Below are 9,625 nucleotides of genomic sequence, written 5' to 3'. Positions count from 1 at the left end.
ATTCGGAGTTCGAGGAATGATTTGGAGTCAAATTGGAATTTTCATAACGTAGGGGCAAAATGGTCATTTTGCCACCTGAGGTTAAACTTGGAATGTTGGAAGACATTTTTGACCAAGATTGACCATTTAGAACATAATTTGAGTTTGAGAGGTGAAAAATTTTAATTCTGACATTTTTTAGGGCATAAGGAGCAAAATAGTCATTTTGCCGCCCAAGGGCAAAATTGGAATTTTTCACCACCCAACACTTGTCTAGCACATGAATTTCACCCATTATTATTATGGATAATTGAGGAATTTTAAATGGTGGAGAGAGATTGCTTAATGGGTAAGTATGACACATGGGCCAATGGAATGGTGACATGTGTAAAATTTCATCCATTTATTATTTGGCTTTAAAAATCAGCCCATAACCTTCCCAACTCATTTCTCTTGGTTGGTCAAAGGAAGAAAAGGGAAGAAAAGAAGAAGAACGAAACCCTAGCTAAGAAATTCATCAAATTTCAAGGAATAAAGCCATTAAAGGTAAAATTTCTTAATTCTAGCTTGTGATTTACCTTTCTTATGCATTATTTGGCATTTTCCATGGTTGAATCACAAGATATCATGAAGGATAGTGTGCTGATCAAACCTTAGGAGAGAGAATTCGATGATGAATTTAGTTAGAAACTATGTTATTCTAGTGTTTTTAGTTGTTTGGTGATGTGTAGTATGAAAATCAAGCAAGAAAAATTCATGTTCGTACATCACCTTCATTGGCTGAATATTCCATGTGGAATATTGATGATGAATTTGATTGAATTGCAAGTGATTTGATTAGGAATGAATGAGTTATAGTGTGAGAATCAAGCATGAAAAATTATATTATTAGTGCACTCACCATGGCCGAAATTTTCAAGAGAAAATGTGAGGATGATTTTGCCACATTTCAAGTTATTTAAATTGTGTTTAATGATTTGGAGTATTGGGAGAGAAATGGAATTGTTTAGAGATGAATTGGACGTATTGGCCAATTAATCCAGTGATAGATCGAATTAGGCCAATACTATTTTATTTAGGTACATAATTGAATTTATATTGAACACCATATTTAGATAGTTACCCGAGTATTTCACATCTTATTTCATGCATTAGTATAGAGCCTGAATTGGTTTTACAATGGTTTAGCACAAATGTAGCAAATTGCTTATTGTGCATTATGTCTAGGTGGTGAGCATTCTGGCAAGAGTAAAGAGGTAGTATCCGAGGATCAAGAATAAGAGTATCCCGAATTCGATTCCCATTACAGTGAGTAACCATATCATCATCTTGATTATCTGAAGTGGATTTTAATTCGTTTTTGTGATTTTATGGAAAATGAGTTTAAATGGTAAATATTTATGTTTTATAAGCAAAATGTGATTAAATGAAATGATTTTATAAAAATTGTCTTGAAATTGGATGATGGTTTTGAAAATGGAGTAATTGGAGACTACTTGCTGTGTTATAAATCATGGTTTGAATTGAATGGCTTATGATAATGTGGGCATGAGTGGCTAGATTGGTAATTATGCTAAACGTATATGAACTATTGTTTTGCCTTGACATGCTGTGTTGTAAAATAATTGCCACGTCATGCTGTTGAAATTTTATTAATTTGGTGGGATATCGATTAGTTTACTGCAGTGGGCGAGTTTTTGTGGACCAGTCTATTAGAGGGGCATGGTAAATCCCATTACATTTTATTTTACCTTGGTACGAAAGGCACGGAGGGTAACTCTTGAGGTCAAGTTTAGAGTTCACTTCACCCCGAACCACCACGTGAGAGTGAATTCAACCAACGCCAAGGAATGACTGTGCTTTTAAACGTAAAAATGTGTTTTGTGCGTATATGACTTTTTAAATAGCCTTGGCGATCACGGTTGGATTCCTCTGATCCAAGTATCCTCAAGAATGAGTTTTGGCACGAGCCAAGTTTTTAAGAGATTCATAAGCCTTGTTGTATATTTTGGATGAAATGTAACTAGTTTAGATTATTTGAAATGTGTTTTGATGTTATGAACCAACTTATGATGATCTATTTTAATCGTCTCCATTTACTCGACTTTAGATATTTTAGATGGTGTTTGTTTACTCACTGAGTTTATACAAACTCACCACCCTCCTTTCCACTCATTCCAGGCTCAGGATAGTCAGTAGATAGTTGATTTTGTCAAGGGCTACAGTTGGATTTGCATCCTCAAAAATCGTAGGTTCACAACCTTCGTTACTTTTGGTCATTCGGGGGTCCATACATCATTGTAAATTAAATTACATACTCTAGTTATCTGTGTTACTGTATGTACGAATTTATTTTGCTTTTACGCTATAAAATTTATTTACGGATATCTCTATAAAAATTGTTTTAGAAGAAAATGGAATATTTTATTCAATTTTTTTATTTTATTCTAATAGCTATCATTTCACTTTAAATGAATGTTTTACACATCTAAACTTATTTTGGTTATGAAATATGTATCTTTCACTCATATACTACATTTTTAGATGGTTTTGAAATTTTCGAGGAAAAATGACCAAAATACCTTTGTGAGACGAAAATTATTTTCTTTGTTGTTTGGTTTGCAAATAGCTTATAATCTTTTAAAATATGATACTATCAACTGTTGCTTGCAGGGGAGGTGAGAAAACTGATATTAAAGCCTTGCGGGGTTTCGATTGGCATTCCGGATAATGAATGTCTATCGGAACATCGCGATGGTTGTCACGGGCTCGAGGAGAGTATCGGGTCGTGACGTAATACGAATGTATAGCCTTCACTTACTCTTTTTCGAAAATCAACATTTAGTTTCAGAATAATTTATAAATCTCATTCATTTAACCAACATTTAAAATGTAAAACATAATAATTTGCAAATTAAGTGCCATATTTTTTAAAATCTTAAAACAAGTATAAACCACTTTAGATAATTAAGATAAACATATGATTACTCACAATAGCAGGAGTTTAGCGTACTTCTATTCTTGGTCCCTGGGCATAATATCTTTACCCTTATTAGAGGGTTTACCACATATACATAATACACGACGCGTAATTCAATATATTTGTGCCAAACTGTTATAAAACTATTTTAAGCTCTATAAGAATGCATGACATTGAATGAGAATTGTTCGAATAATCACTTAAAGATGGTGTTCTACGTGGATTCAATTATGATCGGAATGAATTGGCATTCTACCTAACTCGCACTATGCCTTATTTAATTAGCCAAAACATCCAATTCAACTCCAAATATCTTCATTACACTTCCAATATTCCAAATACACACCAAAGTACCTCAATGAGCTTAATTGTGACTTAATTCACCGTAACCGAAATTCATTTTGATTTCGATATTCGATACCATAAATCATCAATTCCTAGCTAAATAACATGATGTACAACCAAATCCATCATCAACATGTCTTATAGAAAATTCGGCCAAACAAGGGTGGTTGAAGAACATGTGATTTTCTTGCTTGTTTTTCCTTCCAAATATCACAAAATGACTAAAAACACTAGGATATTATGAAATCTAGCAAAATTCATCATCAAAACTTCTCTCTCTAGATTTAGCCAGCAAAGGTTCCCTCTTGAAAACTTGAATTTCAGCCATGGAGAATGAAAAAGAATGCATAGAAGAGGTAGATCACAAGCTAAAATTAAAAAATCTTACCTTTACTTGCTTGATTCCTTGAAATCCAACAATTTCTCTTGAATTTTTTTCTTCCTCAGGTTTATTCTTCTCTTTTTCTCTTTGTTCCCTTGCGTGGCCGGCCATAAGAGTGTGAATGTGAGGGTTTTAAGTGAGTTTATATAGGCAATTAAAATAACATTAAAGCTTGACACTTGTTACCTTTTCATTGGTGCATGTTTAAAAACTTAACAATTAAGCATTTCATTCCCACCACATATAATCTCTCACTTAAAGAAATAATGGATGAAATTCATGGGTTTGACAAGTGTCATAGTGGTGTAAAATTCAAAAATTTCCAATTTTGTCCTCATGGACACTTAAAATGACTATTTTGCCCCTATGTTTGGAAAAATGTCGAAATTGAAAATTTTCACTTCTCAAATTCAAATGATGCTCTAATTAATCAAATTTAGTCAAAATATCATCCAACATTCCAATTTTACCCTTGGGTGACAAAATGACCATTTTGCCCCTACGTTATGAAAATTCCTAAATTAACTCCAAATCAATCCTCGAATTTCAAATCATCATATTAAGACATTTTAAGATTCAATAACTTTCAAATACATTGTAAAATATTTGTTTGACCCAGTTCGAGGCTTTAATCAACTTAATTTTACCACTATGTACAATACCGACTTTTAACGATTTTTCGATACATTCACTTATGCAAACATTCTATCAAGCACATGAATGACATGACAAGTATATAATAGAGTAGGGCTTGACAAAATAAGTAAAGAAAATAGAAATAACGATAATTTCCATGGTAGGGGCAAAATGGTTATTTTAGGTCTCGGGTCTAAAATCTTAAGTTTTCATGAACCCGAGTACGTTTAATCTATTATGGACTTTTTTTGACTGTCAAAAGAGTAAAAAGTTTGAACTAAGTGGAAGAAGGCAAAGTCAATTATTGAATGGCATTTTTGTAAATAAAAGGAACTTTAGTCAACTATAAGATAAATATAAAAAATTTCCAGCAGCTTATTCTTCTTCTTCCCATCTTTTCTCTCCATTTCACGTTCTTTATCTTCCGTGGAAGCCTCCTTAAAAACCTCCATGACTTTCTCAAGTTAAACCCTAATTTTCTTGCTTTTGTGCACCTTTGCACAAAGTCTTTTGTGCTCTTTTACTGTTTCATCTTAAAACCCTCAAAAGTCTTACCTTAATACTTTCTCTCACTAGCTAGGTGTTTTAGAAAGAGAAGGAGAGACTTTCTATAATAGCTTGAGAAATTTTAAGAAGGAATTTAATTACAAATCTACCAAGGTTCCAACGAGGCCTCCCATCTCCATCTGGAGCATTAGACGCAGTTAAAGTCGATCAAAGCATCAACAAAAACATTGTGAGTGAACCTGCATCTAAATTGTTTTAAGAAAATGTATATGTGTTTGAATTAGTTATTTGAAAAATCTTATTTGTTTTTTTTTCTACTTAAAATTATACTTGGGGAACAAGCCCTTGATGAAATGTTCTTATAATATGAGATGAGCAATGCGATTAGTTAATGTGTTCCCACATTATGTCGATAAGTATGTTATGCATTAAATGTTACTGTGGTGTGATAATGATGACCTAGCTATGTGCAGTGTAGGAGTGCACATGGCCGATGATGACCCAACTTTGTACGGTGTGGGAGTGCACATGAGCTGATGATGACCCAGCCATGTGTGGTGTAAGAGTGCACTTGAGCTGATGATGACCCAATTGTGTGCGGTGTGGGAGTGCACATGAGTTGAGGAGGAGTTGGGGTGACGCCGATGGTCGTATGTATGTTTATATATGTTATATATAGAGAGGTTATGGAGAATATATATTGTGATTGCATTGATTATTGAATGTTAAAATTTGACAAATGTTTTTCAATTGTTTTTCATTGCAGCATAAATGGATTTTCATCGTGACAAGAATTTTTCTAACTTAATTGCCCTATTTCTCTCTACAACTAAATTCATTCTAGCTGTAGCGAGAAACTCTCAGGTGCGGGGAATTTCATGGCTCGAGTTTTCACTGCAGCGAAAATGCATTCTTGTTGCAGCGAGAAACTATCGGGTGGTTGGGTAAAATGCTGTCCCAATTTTTGCTGTAGCGAAAATGCATTTTCCCTGTAGCTAGAAACTCTCAGGTTGTTGGGATAATTTTTGCCCTAAAGTTCACTACAACGAAAAGGCATCCTCGCTCTTTAACTTTTTAACTTGCTATGCTTGCCTTGCTTGAACTCTACTGTACTTTCACTCTTTAACTTCTTTATTGATCATGGATTCTTCAATACTAACGCACTAAATGATCAAGAGTTGAATTAAGGGGTTTTAACAAGAAATTGAGCTAAATTACATCGTTTTCAACATAAGTGCACTATGTTTTCTAAAACTTCCTGTATCAATGCTTGTTCCCTTCCTATGCTCACTCATTGGGTTTATACTCACTTTTTTAAACTTCATGTTTTCAGACTCAAAGGCAGTTGGAACCTAGATTGAGGCGTTCGCGTGTAGTCCCCTTTCGGTAGGTATGTTGGCATTCAGTAGCCGTAGCCTCACCCAAGGTCACTCTGCTAGTCGTCAGGAGTGTTTTGTATGTGTACATATATACTCGATGTAAATCGTTAAGATTTAGGTTACAAACAATAAATGTATATTTGGATTAATGATGCCATTATTAGTGTTGGGATGAGCTCTGCAACCAATTAGGTTTGGTTGAGGCTTGATTCCAATCATGCAACAGTATCATTCATGTTGAATGATTAGAGGTTTTCCTTCATCAATAAGATATTAATTATAATGAGTTATAAGTCTAATTGGATGAAGTCCATGAGATTAATATGCCTTCCAAGGAAACTATAATGGGTTACAGTTATGAGATTCCTATGCATCAAAGCATAATCTCAAAATATTCCTCATCAATGTATCATTGAGATTGGACATCAATGATGCTTAGAGATTGGAATATTCTATGTTCCTTACTTTGGAAGTAAGCAATCGATCTCCTAGATTGAAGTATAAAGATACTTGAAACTAGAATATAGGTACTTGCCTAGGAGAGCAAGTTCACTGAACATGACCGGCCATGAGAAGTGCATTTGGTAATAGACTCTAGTGTCTATGCAACACTTCTCATGTGTTAGTGTGTAAATATTCCTTAAACTTGAGACACCAGGTTGTCTTATGTTGGGAGTGCTATGCTTTGATTTCATCCCTAAAGGTGCGTAACCAAGGATGCCAAAATAAGATGTTTTTGGGTATAGTATGAAGCATGTGAAGGCAAATGAGTGGTCAAGATAAGAATCATCACCTCAAGTGTTTTAGAAGACATATCCTATCAATTCTTGGTTAACATTAGCTTATTGAAGTCTTTGGCCAAGTCGAAATGGAGATTATGAAAAAGGTTTCATAACTCTCTATAAAGCTAGTGCTATAATTGCAGGAACAAATTTAGAGGTCAATAAGAGTAGACACTGTACCAAGCTCTTATCATCTCCGGGATATATAATGAGGGAATGAATTACAATGATAGACTGTACACTGAAAGGTTGTCAAAGAACCCTTTGACTCTCCCAACAATTGGGTGGCCATGATGCATTGCTAGATGCCAATCTTGGTCTATGGAATTGATTATAAATTAATTGATTGAAATTTATATAGATCAATTAAGTCATTAAGCAATTCCATTGCCAACATGTTAGGAACGTAATAGGTCACACACAATGATTACATTTGAATTAAATTGGGAGAGTGACGATTTAAGTTAGACTTAAATCACATGCTAGTTAATTAACTTCTATAAACTTAATTAAAGGAGTTTAAATAAGTTTTTGGCATAATTATAAATAGTTATAAGTATAAGGCCTTGATTGCAAAATATAAATGAAATTCATTTTGATTTTAATTTCCTAGGACTTAATTAAAAGAGTTGAATTAAGTAATGGGCCCAATATTATAATTTGTTATAATGTTGAGGTCTTAATTACAAAATTGAAGTTATTTTAACCTAACTATATAAGTCACCTTTTAATTATTTTCCATATGAGAGTTTTTAACAATTGAAGAAAACGTAGTTTTTATTAGAAAATGAAAAATGTTTTCTTTCATTGCCACCACTCCCTTTGTGTGAAAGAGAAAATTGCTTATTAAGCAATTTCAAGAGAGGTTCGGCTAAGATTGTGAAAAAGAAGAAAAGGACAATTGTTGTCCTCTTTGTTAGCACAAAGTATAGTTAAAAACTTCCTCCTTTGTTGCAGGTTCAAGTGCAATCGTGTGTACTACCATTGAGGCCAAGCACTTGATTGGCTAGGGTTTTTTGCTCCTTGTGGTGTTCGTGAGATTACTTCGGAAAGTGCCCTTGTGATTACAAAGTTACTTGGCAAGGTAACTTTCTAAATAATAATTTATTTTGTCCTTTTATGTGTTAAATATCACCAAGGTAATCAATGGGTGGAGGCATGTTTTTTGTCGTTTAGTTATAAAGTTTTAGTTTTCTTTCCGCTGCGTATTTTGAGCATGCCATCCATAGCCAAACCCATCAATTAGATGGCAATGAATGATTGTATTTTGGGCCCATAAAAATATAAATACTTGGTCACCATGTATATTTCTGAAATATGCATAGTTGATAATTGAAATTCGTGGCTTAGGAATGGTAACGTAATGAAATGATAAACAGGAATTCTTAAAGAGGCTTGCTTGGGCTTAACTAGCTGTGCCCATTGGCCCTAGGCATCAGTCATGGCTCGAAAACTAGGCTGTGACATGAAGCTCTCGATTTGTCGAAACCGTTTTCAAAACCAAATCAAGGTTTTCAAGAGTTTTTCCTTAAATCCATTGAAAACAAGGTTCGGTAACCTTTCAAAATTGCTTTTCACATTAAAATGCATGGTGTAAACTTTTAATAAAGTTTGAACAAAAACTGGCTCACAAGAAATCAAATTTAAGCCATTTATCAAGTGCAATCATCTATGGACACTTCACAAAGATTCAAGGCACGGTTTTGATGCAAGACATTACAAAAAGGCTTGTTTCCCAATTTCTAAAACACTTTACATATATGTGTATATATATATAGTCTGCACAAACAACTTCCAAATCAATTTTCGTCCACAATTGCCTATGGTTTCTACCAACTCATGCTTTCCACAAAAGTAGTGTACAAATCATTGCAAACCATGTATTCAAATCACTTATCATTTTCTAGCAACTCATGCTTTCCACAAAGCCTTTGGATAATACTATATACAAACTTTGATATAGTAAGAATCATTTAAAATTGACACCCCCTACTCCCCTTAAAATGGCAAGATATTACTTCGCCACTAACATTTCCTTAAATGCTTACTTTATGCTTGCAGCAATAATCCTTGCTTTGTCAACTTCCTGACATCATTTCAATTCAATACATTTAATAAGCTTTGCTGCCAATATATTCTACATTTGTTGTTCGCATTTAATTCTATACTTTCATCTCTTATTCATAAGAGATAACCGTTTACACTTAATCCTTAGTGTAAACTTTGAATTACATAAACCCGACAATTTGTTTATGACTTCAAATGCCCATTTCAATCTTCTAATAACATTTGTCATGTTCAAACTATTATTTTCATACTATTAATCACATATATGGTAGCAACTATAAATCCGATTTCATCAAGTAATTTCTAAGCTTATATGCACCATTATTCACATTAAACATGCTGCCACTAAGCACAATATCAAGTTTTCCATTCATGTTGCACCAACATCCTTAACCTTCTTAAATATTTCAAAACAACATATGTCCACAAGTTCTTTTTCAAGCTTTCAACTAACACAATTGTTTCCTAACCTACTAAAGGAATCACACAATCATTTCACATTGCATGCCTTACCTTTGTGAGGGCTTGGATCTTGCATGCAACATCAATATTCTTCCAAAGGTTTTAT

The 9,625-nt window shown here is 33.7% G+C and overlaps 1 long non-coding RNA gene across 1 annotated transcript; it reads left to right on the top strand.

The window, feature by feature from the left end:
• On the top strand, positions 495-2,173 carry LOC108662222. The gene is made up of 3 exons (XR_001928026.1): positions 495-525; positions 1,207-1,287; positions 2,161-2,173. It is a non-coding gene; the product is annotated as an uncharacterized LOC108662222 (long non-coding RNA).

This window comes from Theobroma cacao, chromosome 5 (assembly GCF_000208745.1).
Source record: "Theobroma cacao cultivar B97-61/B2 chromosome 5, Criollo_cocoa_genome_V2, whole genome shotgun sequence".
Lineage (NCBI taxonomy): Eukaryota > Viridiplantae > Streptophyta > Magnoliopsida > Malvales > Malvaceae > Theobroma > Theobroma cacao.
This window is presented reverse-complemented; position numbering and strand designations above follow the sequence as displayed.